This window comes from Triturus cristatus, chromosome 2_2, assembly GCF_964204655.1.
Source record: "Triturus cristatus chromosome 2_2, aTriCri1.1, whole genome shotgun sequence".
NCBI lineage: Eukaryota > Metazoa > Chordata > Amphibia > Caudata > Salamandridae > Triturus > Triturus cristatus.
This window is the reverse complement of record NC_140582.1, coordinates 231,105,718-231,121,770: the sequence shown is the minus strand read 5'-3', so window position 1 is coordinate 231,121,770 and position 16,053 is coordinate 231,105,718. Positions and strand designations below refer to the sequence as shown.

The following is a 16,053-nucleotide window of genomic DNA, read 5'->3' as shown; positions in this document are numbered from 1 at the left end:
AGGTGGACAGGAAGAAAAATGTGCAGGGCATGCTGTTGTTTGCACATTGTGCTGGTGAGGTTTGTTGCAATGGTGATGTTTCTGCCCCTACCCACAAACGTATCCAGGCCCATCTGGGAAACACGTGGGAGAGTGCTGCATCAGCGGTTAGGTGATTGTGTGCATTTTTGATTAATGGTTCAGCTCTCGCTAATGTTAGGTCTCTAGACCCTGCTAGCTGAAGCATTAAGAGTCTTTGGGTCTGATTTATCAAGGTCTTGCATCGCCCTTGCTACACACAGGGGGATGCATGGGTGATGCAAAACCTAAGTGAGATTTGCATGGCCCTGCATGGCTTGATAAATCTGGAACAATCGCAAGGCAGCGTAAATGACTGCCTTGCGTTACTTTGCCCCAGGGAGGCGTTCCATGGGTGGAGCGTGGGTGTTCCCATGCATCTACCCATGGATTTTAGCACATTCCTAGATTCATCATTAGTTGCAGACCTGGGAATGCGTCAAAATGCTGTGCTTCCTCAGGTGAGGCGTAAAGAGGAGAAACATCTTTATTTCTCCTCGTTTTTTCCTCTTTCTATGTGTGCTATAGAGCACAACAATAATTCTGCTTACAACGGAGTCACCCTTGCAACATGACGAAAGGATTTCTGCTTTGGCAGCCAAAAGTGCACCAGCGCTAGGAAAGGACAGAAATGTATAAAGGTAAATACGGTGCATTTCTGCCCTTTCCCTTTCACACAGTGCTGCACGGTTGCTTGCTGCGTTGTGCTGCATTAAAGAATGATAAATCTGCCACTTCATTTGAGCAGATAGTCTAAGGCTTTTTGAGATGCATTGTAGTGTTTTGAGCTCACGTCACTGAGCCTAGGGTCCAGAACCCTGACCCAGGCACCGAATGCAGAGCAACTATTGTCACCTACACAATAACTGAATCCACGGCTTTCTTCCAATGCTCAATTGGTAAAAGAATGAGTTTTGGTGCCCAAAGCTCTGATCAGAAACCTGGGTGGTGCTAATAAATATCCATGCACCCAAAGCATAGTCTTTATTACACCCCCATATCTCATTTATCAACTATCAGGCACCCTGCCCTTTCATCTCCCTGAAGCAGGCTTGCTTTCTCCCTTTGTGATGATTTTTCCATTTTTCTCTTCCTCTTTCCTTTTACCTTGTGTGTTTTCTCCCTCTCTTGGGCATTGTCTGATGAGGAAAATAGGTGGTGGTCCCCAAAAATGAGTGCTACTGGGCCACACTGGCAGCCACTAAACTGGCAGCCACTAACTTTCTCCTGCCTTGATCACTGGCAATCGCGGCTTTCTCCTACCTTCGATGTCCCCCATCTTTCCTCTCTCTCTATATTTCAAAGTCCCACTTCCCATGAAGGCCTTGATCTGAGCTGCTTTAAAGAACAAGGGTACCCCTTATGCGAACCTGGGGTGATACAATGTGGAAGAGAACAATGGTTCGGGATGGCCTGAGAAGGTCCAGTGAAATGAAAAGCCCTTAGGAGGGCGAGATGATTTAGTATAGGTTCAAGGACTCATATTGGAGAGTGATACTTAATATAGAGAAACAAGGGACAGGAGAGGTCAATGTATGACACTTATTTATTGAACAAAGATTGAATTCAAGTGCTCACATATTTAGTGACAAGAAAGCGTGACATGCAGGTGAGGGTGGAGTCTTTAAAAGAGAACATCGCATTGGCAACAATAGAGAACCATTTTTTAAATAAGATTAGTACAAAATAGGTTCGAGTTGCATAGGGTCGACGGCGTTTCGAACTCAGTTATTTGAGTTCATCATCAGGACAAAATGTGAGCATATGAACTCTAAATGTGAAAAAAATACAGAAAAAATAAATAAATAAACAAGTACAAAACATAAATTAGTCCCTGAACTGTAACAAGCATCACAAGCAATTAATGAGCGGTACATGGTGTTCTCCAAAACGTGATGCAATTACATAAAGATAAAAAATCGGTAACCTGGCAGAGTCAGCAAAGTCATGGAACTGAGCAGTCTAGTGCCCTGAAGGAATGCGCAATTACAAGAATATGATGTTAGAGACTCGGAGCTCATAGTGACGAAGTAAATTATAGCGCTAGGGGCGGAGGTTGGGGCATCATTGCGCGCGCATGAAGTGGAACACTTACTGAGCATATGAGCGGTAGAGTGACGGGATAGTCGTCAGTAAAAACGTGTTCGTCGCGGTAGTGAACGTCTTGATTTGAATCAATAGCCTAAGAAAACGGAGTGATTATGGGATACAACTGGACAAAGCGCGTGGTGATTAAAGCAAGAATACCGCGTGGTGTTACGGTAGTGAAGACACTTACTGAAGTAATAAACTGGGTACGGACTTCTCAATAAATGGAAGCGCGGTGTCTGTGCCGAAATTTAATTCAAGCAGGTATCAGGAGGAAGTTGCCTGAGGAAAAAGGGGGGGGGGTGTTATTGTTAAAGGGACGTAGTACGGTGTGTGTACATGTAAATACGGGGCGGTGCCAGAATTAGAGCGAGGACACTTACTTAAGGTAGGAGTGTAATCATGCCTGCTCAGCGAGTTGAGGCGAGTTTTCGGTGCCGAGGAACTCAATCTGTAGAGGAGGATGCGGGAGGTTACCTTCAGGCGGATATCAAAGCCACGAGCAAGTGGAGGGAAGGGGATTTTGGTTTTAATAGTACTTACTTAATCCATGCGGCACTCGGTGCATTCAATGGGGGTCACGGGGAGTGGAGCGAATCCTGTGTGCGTGTAGTTACGCGCGGCGACTGGCCATGAAGTGGGAGGGGGAGGTATTTAAGGGGCAGGGTTGCCATTGGTTACTCGAGGCGTCTGCAGCTGCGCCGATCGCAAGGTGTGAAAGCCCAACAAGGGTAGTAGGCTCAGGAGGTGCCTGTATGCAATTAAAACCGCTAGCATGAATGGGACTGCTCGGGTTACTAGTTACTGTGATGGAGCATGATTCCATACCGTTGGGCACACAATGTTGAGAATTCTTAAGTCTGGGGTCAATACAAAAGGGCCAAAGGGGGTATTGGGCGGTGCAGTAACTAAATTGCAGCGTCAATATAGTAAAGGCAGCGTAGGTGTTCAAATACTTGCCCGCTTAGTATACATTCAATTATATACAAGTAGTACAATAAGAAACAGAAGGGTTGCTTTACATACAAGAGTACAGAATTGCATGTACGAGGTCTCAGGGTTGGCAAGAAGAGACTGGTGTTGCAAGAGTTAATGGCATATTTGAACACAGAAGGTGGTTACAGAATGGTTCTGTATTCGTCCAGAGTGTTAAGTCCTTGTTCAATGGAGCGGCATTTAAAAATCCATTTACATTCCATGCGGTTAAGGATTTGCTGTTGATTTCCTCCTCTGTGGTTGTGTTGTAGGCTGTCAATCACTTGCCATGTGAAATCAGATTCAGAGTGTCCTTTGGCCAGAAAATGTTCCACAAGAGGTGCCGTTTGTGTTTTGCAGCGGATCCTGCTCCTGTGTTGCGAGATCCTAGTCTTGATTTTCTGCGTGGTTTGCCCGATATAGAGTAGTTGGCAGGGACATTTTATACAGTAGATCACATTTTGTGAATTACAATTAGAGAAGAACTGTAAAGTGTGTTTGGTGCCATTATATTCAAAGGACTGGGTGTTACAGGTGGAATCACACGACAGACAGTTGTTACATTTATAGTGGCCTTGTAGAGGAGGGAGGCCAAGGAAAGAATGAAGAGTATTGTCCTTGTGCACTGGTTTCTGGGCTCTAACTAGGTGGTCCTTAATATTACGTCCTCTCTTGAAGGCAAAGAGTGGAGTGCCTGTATTGAGTTCCAATGGGCCTAGTACTGACCAGTGTTTCTTTATCATTTTGGTAAGTTTGTTGCTAACCGGGCAGAAGGTAGTGACGCATGTGATTTTGTTGAGGGATGCCTTCTCTTTGGGTTGCAGCAGGAATTCACGATGTGAGTACCATGCTCGTTTCATTGACCTCTTTACTAGACGTCTAGGGTAGCCCCGATTGGTGAGTTTTTTACATAGGATTTCAGCCTCTTGGAAGAAATCCTCTTTGAACCTGCAATTTCTGCGAATACGCAGGAATTGACCGTAGGGTAGGCCATCTCTCAGAGCCCTGGGATGACAGCTATCGTACTGTAAGAGGGTGTTACGCTCTGTAGGTTTTCTAAAGAGGGTAGTGTAGAGTTCACCCTCGGACGTTTTGACCGTGACGTCTAGGTAGTCAATTTTGTTTTTATTGAAATTGTAGGTAAATTTTAGGTCCGGCTGGGTGTTATTGAGCCATACACTGAATAGTTGGAGTTCAGTTTCAGTGCCAGACCAAATCATGAAGACGTCATCTATGTACCTTCGCCATACGCGAATTTTGTTAAAGAAGGGGTTGTTGTTGTTGAGGATGAACTTATTTTCAATGTCATCAACAAAGAGTATGGCAAAATTAGGAGCAAAAATGGCCCCCATTGAAGTGCCTTTACATTGCCTGTAATACTGGTCTTCAAACATAAAATAGTTTCTGGTGAGGGCTATTTCCAGGAGTGAGATGATGAATTCTGTTGGGACCCGATGAGGTGCTGGGCGTAGATTGAGATGTTTAGTGATAACTTCTATGCCTTTGTCTTGGGGAATGTTGGTGTATAGTGACTCGATGTCCAGAGTGACCAGGAGTTCAGTTTGGGGGTCAAAGGGCTGGGATTCAATTAGGTTGATAAAGTGAGTGGTGTCCTTAACGTAAGTGGCGGTGTCTTGTACCATATTCTTTATAAAGAAGTCAATGTAGCTCCCTAAAGGTTCTAGAATGGATCCGCAACCAGAAAGGATGGGTCTGCCTGGTGGAGTTTCCAGATTCTTATGGATCTTGGGAAGAGTATATAGGACAGGAGTCCTAGGGTTTTTATTATTTAGAAAGGAAAATTCGTGTTTGCTGATGTAGCCTTCTTCTAGAGCCGTTTTGGTAGCTGTGAGGATGAGGTCACTGATGTCTTGAAGAGGATTGCGCATAAGGCGTTCATAGTGTGACGTGTTCCTGAGTTGGCGTTGGATTTCATTGTCGTAGGCGGTTTTGTCCTGTAGGACGATACCGCCTCCCTTGTCACAGGGTTTTATCACCACGTCAACGAGGTTTTTTAGAGCGTTGAGACTATGTCTTTCTTCAAGGCTAACATTGAAGGGAGTGAACCTGTAGTTAGTTTTTATGTTGTTGAAGTCTTTAAGTACGAGATGTTCGAAGGTAATAACTTCCGGGGGCATCGAACCAGTGGGTGGATTGAATGTGGATTTGGGTCGCAATCCTGTGATATCATTTCTCGTGGTTGTCTCTTTATCTTGGAAAAATACATTAAGTCTTACTTTCCTAAAGAATTGAAGAATTTCGGTGTGGATGTCAAACCAGTTAGGTTTTTCCGTGATGACAAAGGAAAGTCCTCTACTAAGTAGGGCTATGTCAGTCGAGGCCAGCTGATGTTTGGAGAGGTTAAAGATAGGCATTTGGTCCATGTTAGATGAGAGAGGTGGGAGGGGGGAAGGTGTTAGTATTGGTAACCCCATTGGTAGAATTTCCTGCGTGTTTGTCGCTCCCCTGGGGGGAGGTTGTACCTGGGCCTCCCTCTGCCCCGACCTCTGCCTCTCGGTCTCTCCCCTGTGAATGTTTGGCCTCTCTCTAAAAAATTGGGATTGTATGTAGAGGAGCTAGTGCCTTCCCCGGGATCAGAGTTGTCGGATTCTAGAGAGGAGGTTGAGAACGTGACCGGCTGCCTGTTTCTGAATCTACCCCAAGTACCTGTTGGGTACCTCTGTTGATCTTGGTTGTTTTGAGTAAAGAAGTCTTCTCTGAGGTAAGGGTAGGTTTGTTCTTTGTTGTAGGTCCTTATGTCCTTTGTCACTTTAGTTGACTTTTTATGGTGTTCAAAGTTTTGAAAGTCAACAATGGTACGTTCTAGTTTCTCCAGGGCTGATTTGGCATCTGCTAGGCTGTCTAGTTCTAAGATTGCCTTTTCTAGTTCTCGGATTTCTAGTAGTTCTTTTCTACTGTGTTCTAATGCAGTGTCAATACCTAGCACCATCCAGTGGCGGGAACACGTAGTGCCAATGTGGGCGAAACCGTTCTTAAATTTTGGGTCTTGTAGGAAGATTGCAGGGATGTTGCGTACTTGCAAACCTACTGGAATGATGTCTGCCTTCAGATATTCCGTAAGCATACGGGCGTGTAGTTCAGTACGTATGTGTTTCTTTTTTAGTCTTTCTAGACTAATAAGTTTTTCACTTGCTACATTAGAGGGAGTGTTGTTGGCTGGTATCGGTGTATGGAAAAGTGAAGGACCATTAATCAATCTTGCTATATATTCCTCGGTATAGGTTGGGATAGTGGGTGTAGACATAGTCTGATAACGAGGTAGGGCTTCTGGCTGGCCTGTAAGTTAGGGTGATGTACATAGATCAAAGGAGGGAACAGAGTAATTTCTTTATAGTATAACTTAATATAACCACTAAAGAGTGGAACCCTTGCAGTGAAGCCACTGCACGTACGAGTGTTTTAAAGAACAAGGGTACCCCTTATGCGAACCTGGGGTGATACAATGTGGAAGAGAACAATGGTTCGGGATGGCCTGAGAAGGTCCAGTGAAATGAAAAGCCCTTAGGAGGGCGAGATGATTTAGTATAGGTTCAAGGACTCATATTGGAGAGTGATACTTAATATAGAGAAACAAGGGACAGGAGAGGTCAATGTATGACACTTATTTATTGAACAAAGATTGAATTCAAGTGCTCACATATTTAGTGACAAGAAAGCGTGACATGCAGGTGAGGGTGGAGTCTTTAAAAGAGAACATCGCATTGGCAACAATAGAGAACCATTTTTTAAATAAGATTAGTACAAAATAGGTTCGAGTTGCATAGGGTCGACGGCGTTTCGAACTCAGTTATTTGAGTTCATCATCAGGACAAAATGTGAGCATATGAACTCTAAATGTGAAAAAAATACAGAAAAAATAAATAAATAAACAAGTACAAAACATAAATTAGTCCCTGAACTGTAACAAGCATCACAAGCAATTAATGAGCGGTACATGGTGTTCTCCAAAACGTGATGCAATTACATAAAGATAAAAAATCGGTAACCTGGCAGAGTCAGCAAAGTCATGGAACTGAGCAGTCTAGTGCCCTGAAGGAATGCGCAATTACAAGAATATGATGTTAGAGACTCGGAGCTCATAGTGACGAAGTAAATTATAGCGCTAGGGGCGGAGGTTGGGGCATCATTGCGCGCGCATGAAGTGGAACACTTACTGAGCATATGAGCGGTAGAGTGACGGGATAGTCGTCAGTAAAAACGTGTTCGTCGCGGTAGTGAACGTCTTGATTTGAATCAATAGCCTAAGAAAACGGAGTGATTATGGGATACAACTGGACAAAGCGCGTGGTGATTAAAGCAAGAATACCGCGTGGTGTTACGGTAGTGAAGACACTTACTGAAGTAATAAACTGGGTACGGACTTCTCAATAAATGGAAGCGCGGTGTCTGTGCCGAAATTTAATTCAAGCAGGTATCAGGAGGAAGTTGCCTGAGGAAAAAGGGGGGGGGGTGTTATTGTTAAAGGGACGTAGTACGGTGTGTGTACATGTAAATACGGGGCGGTGCCAGAATTAGAGCGAGGACACTTACTTAAGGTAGGAGTGTAATCATGCCTGCTCAGCGAGTTGAGGCGAGTTTTCGGTGCCGAGGAACTCAATCTGTAGAGGAGGATGCGGGAGGTTACCTTCAGGCGGATATCAAAGCCACGAGCAAGTGGAGGGAAGGGGATTTTGGTTTTAATAGTACTTGCCGCATGGATTAAGTAAGTACTATTAAAACCAAAATCCCCTTCCCTCCACTTGCTCGTGGCTTTGATATCCGCCTGAAGGTAACCTCCCGCATCCTCCTCTACAGATTGAGTTCCTCGGCACCGAAAACTCGCCTCAACTCGCTGAGCAGGCATGATTACACTCCTACCTTAAGTAAGTGTCCTCGCTCTAATTCTGGCACCGCCCCGTATTTACATGTACACACACCGTACTACGTCCCTTTAACAATAACACCCCCCCCCCTTTTTCCTCAGGCAACTTCCTCCTGATACCTGCTTGAATTAAATTTCGGCACAGACACCGCGCTTCCATTTATTGAGAAGTCCGTACCCAGTTTATTACTTCAGTAAGTGTCTTCACTACCGTAACACCACGCGGTATTCTTGCTTTAATCACCACGCGCTTTGTCCAGTTGTATCCCATAATCACTCCGTTTTCTTAGGCTATTGATTCAAATCAAGACGTTCACTACCGCGACGAACACGTTTTTACTGACGACTATCCCGTCACTCTACCGCTCATATGCTCAGTAAGTGTTCCACTTCATGCGCGCGCAATGATGCCCCAACCTCCGCCCCTAGCGCTATAATTTACTTCGTCACTATGAGCTCCGAGTCTCTAACATCATATTCTTGTAATTGCGCATTCCTTCAGGGCACTAGACTGCTCAGTTCCATGACTTTGCTGACTCTGCCAGGTTACCGATTTTTTATCTTTATGTAATTGCATCACGTTTTGGAGAACACCATGTACCGCTCATTAATTGCTTGTGATGCTTGTTACAGTTCAGGGACTAATTTATGTTTTGTACTTGTTTATTTATTTATTTTTTCTGTATTTTTTTCACATTTAGAGTTCATATGCTCACATTTTGTCCTGATGATGAACTCAAATAACTGAGTTCGAAACGCCGTCGACCCTATGCAACTCGAACCTATTTTGTACTAATCTTATTTAAAAAATGGTTCTCTATTGTTGCCAATGCGATGTTCTCTTTTAAAGACTCCACCCTCACCTGCATGTCACGCTTTCTTGTCACTAAATATGTGAGCACTTGAATTCAATCTTTGTTCAATAAATAAGTGTCATACATTGACCTCTCCTGTCCCTTGTTTCTCTATATTAAGTATCACTCTCCAATATGAGTCCTTGAACCTATACTAAATCATCTCGCCCTCCTAAGGGCTTTTCATTTCACTGGACCTTCTCAGGCCATCCCGAACCATTGTTCTCTTCCACATTGTATCACCCCAGGTTCGCATAAGGGGTACCCTTGTTCTTTAAAACACTCGTACGTGCAGTGGCTTCACTGCAAGGGTTCCACTCTTTAGTGGTTATATTAAGTTATACTATAAAGAAATTACTCTGTTCCCTCCTTTGATCTATGTACATCACCCTAACTTACAGGCCAGCCAGAAGCCCTACCTCGTTATCAGACTATGTCTACACCCACTATCCCAACCTATACCGAGGAATATATAGCAAGATTGATTAATGGTCCTTCACTTTTCCATACACCGATACCAGCCAACAACACTCCCTCTAATGTAGCAAGTGAAAAACTTATTAGTCTAGAAAGACTAAAAAAGAAACACATACGTACTGAACTACACGCCCGTATGCTTACGGAATATCTGAAGGCAGACATCATTCCAGTAGGTTTGCAAGTACGCAACATCCCTGCAATCTTCCTACAAGACCCAAAATTTAAGAACGGTTTCGCCCACATTGGCACTACGTGTTCCCGCCACTGGATGGTGCTAGGTATTGACACTGCATTAGAACACAGTAGAAAAGAACTACTAGAAATCCGAGAACTAGAAAAGGCAATCTTAGAACTAGACAGCCTAGCAGATGCCAAATCAGCCCTGGAGAAACTAGAACGTACCATTGTTGACTTTCAAAACTTTGAACACCATAAAAAGTCAACTAAAGTGACAAAGGACATAAGGACCTACAACAAAGAACAAACCTACCCTTACCTCAGAGAAGACTTCTTTACTCAAAACAACCAAGATCAACAGAGGTACCCAACAGGTACTTGGGGTAGATTCAGAAACAGGCAGCCGGTCACGTTCTCAACCTCCTCTCTAGAATCCGACAACTCTGATCCCGGGGAAGGCACTAGCTCCTCTACATACAATCCCAATTTTTTAGAGAGAGGCCAAACATTCACAGGGGAGAGACCGAGAGGCAGAGGTCGGGGCAGAGGGAGGCCCAGGTACAACCTCCCCCCAGGGGAGCGACAAACACGCAGGAAATTCTACCAATGGGGTTACCAATACTAACACCTTCCCCCCTCCCACCTCTCTCATCTAACATGGACCAAATGCCTATCTTTAACCTCTCCAAACATCAGCTGGCCTCGACTGACATAGCCCTACTTAGTAGAGGACTTTCCTTTGTCATCACGGAAAAACCTAACTGGTTTGACATCCACACCGAAATTCTTCAATTCTTTAGGAAAGTAAGACTTAATGTATTTTTCCAAGATAAAGAGACAACCACGAGAAATGATATCACAGGATTGCGACCCAAATCCACATTCAATCCACCCACTGGTTCGATGCCCCCGGAAGTTATTACCTTCGAACATCTCGTACTTAAAGACTTCAACAACATAAAAACTAACTACAGGTTCACTCCCTTCAATGTTAGCCTTGAAGAAAGACATAGTCTCAACGCTCTAAAAAACCTCGTTGACGTGGTGATAAAACCCTGTGACAAGGGAGGCGGTATCGTCCTACAGGACAAAACCGCCTACGACAATGAAATCCAACGCCAACTCAGGAACACGTCACACTATGAACGCCTTATGCGCAATCCTCTTCAAGACATCAGTGACCTCATCCTCACAGCTACCAAAACGGCTCTAGAAGAAGGCTACATCAGCAAACACGAATTTTCCTTTCTAAATAATAAAAACCCTAGGACTCCTGTCCTATATACTCTTCCCAAGATCCATAAGAATCTGGAAACTCCACCAGGCAGACCCATCCTTTCTGGTTGCGGATCCATTCTAGAACCTTTAGGGAGCTACATTGACTTCTTTATAAAGAATATGGTACAAGACACCGCCACTTACGTTAAGGACACCACTCACTTTATCAACCTAATTGAATCCCAGCCCTTTGACCCCCAAACTGAACTCCTGGTCACTCTGGACATCGAGTCACTATACACCAACATTCCCCAAGACAAAGGCATAGAAGTTATCACTAAACATCTCAATCTACGCCCAGCACCTCATCGGGTCCCAACAGAATTCATCATCTCACTCCTGGAAATAGCCCTCACCAGAAACTATTTTATGTTTGAAGACCAGTATTACAGGCAATGTAAAGGCACTTCAATGGGGGCCATTTTTGCTCCTAATTTTGCCATACTCTTTGTTGATGACATTGAAAATAAGTTCATCCTCAACAACAACAACCCCTTCTTTAACAAAATTCGCGTATGGCGAAGGTACATAGATGACGTCTTCATGATTTGGTCTGGCACTGAAACTGAACTCCAACTATTCAGTGTATGGCTCAATAACACCCAGCCGGACCTAAAATTTACCTACAATTTCAATAAAAACAAAATTGACTACCTAGACGTCACGGTCAAAACGTCCGAGGGTGAACTCTACACTACCCTCTTTAGAAAACCTACAGAGCGTAACACCCTCTTACAGTACGATAGCTGTCATCCCAGGGCTCTGAGAGATGGCCTACCCTACGGTCAATTCCTGCGTATTCGCAGAAATTGCAGGTTCAAAGAGGATTTCTTCCAAGAGGCTGAAATCCTATGTAAAAAACTCACCAATCGGGGCTACCCTAGACGTCTAGTAAAGAGGTCAATGAAACGAGCATGGTACTCACATCGTGAATTCCTGCTGCAACCCAAAGAGAAGGCATCCCTCAACAAAATCACATGCGTCACTACCTTCTGCCCGGTTAGCAACAAACTTACCAAAATGATAAAGAAACACTGGTCAGTACTAGGCCCATTGGAACTCAATACAGGCACTCCACTCTTTGCCTTCAAGAGAGGACGTAATATTAAGGACCACCTAGTTAGAGCCCAGAAACCAGTGCACAAGGACAATACTCTTCATTCTTTCCTTGGCCTCCCTCCTCTACAAGGCCACTATAAATGTAACAACTGTCTGTCGTGTGATTCCACCTGTAACACCCAGTCCTTTGAATATAATGGCACCAAACACACTTTACAGTTCTTCTCTAATTGTAATTCACAAAATGTGATCTACTGTATAAAATGTCCCTGCCAACTACTCTATATCGGGCAAACCACGCAGAAAATCAAGACTAGGATCTCGCAACACAGGAGCAGGATCCGCTGCAAAACACAAACGGCACCTCTTGTGGAACATTTTCTGGCCAAAGGACACTCTGAATCTGATTTCACATGGCAAGTGATTGACAGCCTACAACACAACCACAGAGGAGGAAATCAACAGCAAATCCTTAACCGCATGGAATGTAAATGGATTTTTAAATGCCGCTCCATTGAACAAGGACTTAACACTCTGGACGAATACAGAACCATTCTGTAACCACCTTCTGTGTTCAAATATGCCATTAACTCTTGCAACACCAGTCTCTTCTTGCCAACCCTGAGACCTCGTACATGCAATTCTGTACTCTTGTATGTAAAGCAACCCTTCTGTTTCTTATTGTACTACTTGTATATAATTGAATGTATACTAAGCGGGCAAGTATTTGAACACCTACGCTGCCTTTACTATATTGACGCTGCAATTTAGTTACTGCACCGCCCAATACCCCCTTTGGCCCTTTTGTATTGACCCCAGACTTAAGAATTCTCAACATTGTGTGCCCAACGGTATGGAATCATGCTCCATCACAGTAACTAGTAACCCGAGCAGTCCCATTCATGCTAGCGGTTTTAATTGCATACAGGCACCTCCTGAGCCTACTACCCTTGTTGGGCTTTCACACCTTGCGATCGGCGCAGCTGCAGACGCCTCGAGTAACCAATGGCAACCCTGCCCCTTAAATACCTCCCCCTCCCACTTCATGGCCAGTCGCCGCGCGTAACTACACGCACACAGGATTCGCTCCACTCCCCGTGACCCCCATTGAATGCACCGAGTGCCGCATGGATTAAGTAAGTACTATTAAAACCAAAATCCCCTTCCCTCCACTTGCTCGTGGCTTTGATATCCGCCTGAAGGTAACCTCCCGCATCCTCCTCTACAGATTGAGTTCCTCGGCACCGAAAACTCGCCTCAACTCGCTGAGCAGGCATGATTACACTCCTACCTTAAGTAAGTGTCCTCGCTCTAATTCTGGCACCGCCCCGTATTTACATGTACACACACCGTACTACGTCCCTTTAACAATAACACCCCCCCCCCCTTTTTCCTCAGGCAACTTCCTCCTGATACCTGCTTGAATTAAATTTCGGCACAGACACCGCGCTTCCATTTATTGAGAAGTCCGTACCCAGTTTATTACTTCAGTAAGTGTCTTCACTACCGTAACACCACGCGGTATTCTTGCTTTAATCACCACGCGCTTTGTCCAGTTGTATCCCATAATCACTCCGTTTTCTTAGGCTATTGATTCAAATCAAGACGTTCACTACCGCGACGAACACGTTTTTACTGACGACTATCCCGTCACTCTACCGCTCATATGCTCAGTAAGTGTTCCACTTCATGCGCGCGCAATGATGCCCCAACCTCCGCCCCTAGCGCTATAATTTACTTCGTCACTATGAGCTCCGAGTCTCTAACATCATATTCTTGTAATTGCGCATTCCTTCAGGGCACTAGACTGCTCAGTTCCATGACTTTGCTGACTCTGCCAGGTTACCGATTTTTTATCTTTATGTAATTGCATCACGTTTTGGAGAACACCATGTACCGCTCATTAATTGCTTGTGATGCTTGTTACAGTTCAGGGACTAATTTATGTTTTGTACTTGTTTATTTATTTATTTTTTCTGTATTTTTTTCACATTTAGAGTTCATATGCTCACATTTTGTCCTGATGATGAACTCAAATAACTGAGTTCGAAACGCCGTCGACCCTATGCAACTCGAACCTATTTTGTACTAATCTTATTTAAAAAATGGTTCTCTATTGTTGCCAATGCGATGTTCTCTTTTAAAGACTCCACCCTCACCTGCATGTCACGCTTTCTTGTCACTAAATATGTGAGCACTTGAATTCAATCTTTGTTCAATAAATAAGTGTCATACATTGACCTCTCCTGTCCCTTGTTTCTCTATATTAAGTATCACTCTCCAATATGAGTCCTTGAACCTATACTAAATCATCTCGCCCTCCTAAGGGCTTTTCATTTCACTGGACCTTCTCAGGCCATCCCGAACCATTGTTCTCTTCCACATTGATCTGAGCTGCGGCTCTTGCTATATACTTGTTTTCTGCATGAAGGAGGCTTTCATTTTTGCTACCTATGGAATATATGGGGGTAGAGGTTTGTATGTATGTGTGTCAAGTTTTATGAGCCTGAATACTATGACAACCAAATCACAAACAGTATAAAATGTAATATCCATAGGCATGACAGTGTTTCTAATAGTATGTGAAGCAGTCCATCAGCTTGAGTGCATGAACTTTTTTCAGCCACCTATGGAAACCTAGACAAACCTCCACAAGTTCCATCAAAAAAATACTTAAAGCTGCATGAAAATCAATGGGAACATCATGGCTACCTGTAAACGCTTACACTTGACTGAACTCTTACACTAGACTAAGCCCACAAAGCAAGCTAGCAGCTCGTCAGGGCTAATAAATGGCATATAAATTCAAATACAATATATTTCAATCTGCAAACGGGCCTTGCACATCATCTGGCTAGGGAGCTCGGTAGCAATGCTTTCCCAATTGCTTTTCTGAGGAATGATAGGCCTATTGATTGGATTGTACTTGACAAGGTTGTCAAAATCCTGATCCAGCTTGTGTGCAGTCTAGAGGGCATCTGGGACCATACCATGATGAAGGAATGCATGGATGATCTTCAGTTTAAGTTTGAGTGCTGCTCCTGTTATTTTCTTCATAGTTGATGACAGTGTGATAGGATGTGTGGCTGTGCTACGATTGTCAGGCCTTTTGTGGCAAGGGCAATGAATAATGTTCATTTGGGCAGGATGGGCAGGATTAATATAGGGATGTCAGTGGTTGTGTGCAGTTGAAGTGGTGTTGGAGCTTGCCAATCTTGTTCATTTTAGTGTTTGCATTTGTGGGGCTTGCTGAAGGGTTTAGACAGTGCTTGATAGCATTTAAGAGCATCATTTTATTTGGTTTTTGAGAGGCCCTGTGATTGTTTTTTGTTTAGTGCACAATATTAGCTTTTGTGGTGAGCTGCCTCCAGATGGTGCAGTTATCATAGGGTGGTGAATTTGTCTGGTTGGTGTCTGCATTTCCATCTCTTCAAAGTCTGGTGCTGCATTTGCTGGCAATCATTTCTGGCTATATCACCGGATGAGTGGTTTGATGTTTGATAGAGCAGGAAAATGTAGCTTCAATACCTAATAACAGAGCTGATAATTTGCCTTATGCTTAAACAGGAACAAATTACTTTTACAATGACTCAGAAAAATTGTGCAAAACGCACAATTCATTCATTTTCAATGCCAGGCCTTCGCTGGACATTTTCATTCACGAATAATGTTCTTTAGGAAATGCTAAACCATCCACAAATGACTGACTTGGATTTTCTCTTGACTGTAGAATGTGCTTTTATCAAACTTACAATATTTTAACGGATGCAGAAATAATGTACAGTTTGAATTAAAATAAAACGTAGACATACTTGTTAAATGTAAATCTTGAACATGCTTTAGACAGCTTGCTAAAATGATGGTTTGAATAAAAATGCAAGGGCGTGCATGCTTGAGGAGCTGACCTCAGTTTAACTTTGTGATTGCTTGAAGCTCTAAACTTTTTCATTTAACATAGAAAGGAATGTTATCTTTCGCTTCACATAAATTATAGCATGTAACACTGAACTTTCTCACTGATATCGTATAATTTGTTGCTGGTAAATGTTATCGTTCACACAGAATACCATTCATAATTGAGTAGAGCTTTATTTTACTTGCTGAGGGAAGAAGAAAATACATGTATTAACAAAAATGCATTGCTCATGGTTTGACCTTCTCTTATGACAGTTTCAATAGATTTTCTGCTTAATAAAATCTTTT

At 43.5% G+C, this 16,053-nt stretch overlaps 4 long non-coding RNA genes across 4 annotated transcripts; 2 read left to right on the top strand and 2 right to left on the bottom strand.

The window, feature by feature from the left end:
- Positions 1-1,760: 1,760 nt before the first annotated feature.
- On the bottom strand, positions 1,761-2,596 carry LOC146862087 (uncharacterized). The gene is made up of 4 exons (XR_014978371.1): positions 2,529-2,596; positions 2,336-2,427; positions 2,153-2,239; positions 1,761-1,828 (listed from the first exon to the last, which is right to left on the bottom strand). It is a non-coding gene; the product is annotated as an uncharacterized LOC146862087 (long non-coding RNA).
- A 4,307-nt stretch (positions 2,597-6,903) lies between these two features.
- On the bottom strand, positions 6,904-7,739 carry LOC146862086 (uncharacterized). Its single transcript, XR_014978370.1, has 4 exons — positions 7,672-7,739; positions 7,479-7,570; positions 7,296-7,382; positions 6,904-6,971 (listed from the first exon to the last, which is right to left on the bottom strand). It is a non-coding gene; the product is annotated as an uncharacterized LOC146862086 (long non-coding RNA).
- A 196-nt stretch (positions 7,740-7,935) lies between these two features.
- Positions 7,936-8,771, top strand: LOC146862085 (uncharacterized). Its single transcript, XR_014978369.1, has 4 exons — positions 7,936-8,003; positions 8,105-8,196; positions 8,293-8,379; positions 8,704-8,771. It is a non-coding gene; the product is annotated as an uncharacterized LOC146862085 (long non-coding RNA).
- Positions 8,772-13,078: 4,307 nt separating this feature from the next.
- On the top strand, positions 13,079-13,915 carry LOC146862084 (uncharacterized). The gene is made up of 4 exons (XR_014978368.1): positions 13,079-13,146; positions 13,249-13,340; positions 13,437-13,523; positions 13,848-13,915. It is a non-coding gene; the product is annotated as an uncharacterized LOC146862084 (long non-coding RNA).
- Positions 13,916-16,053: the final 2,138 nt, after the last annotated feature.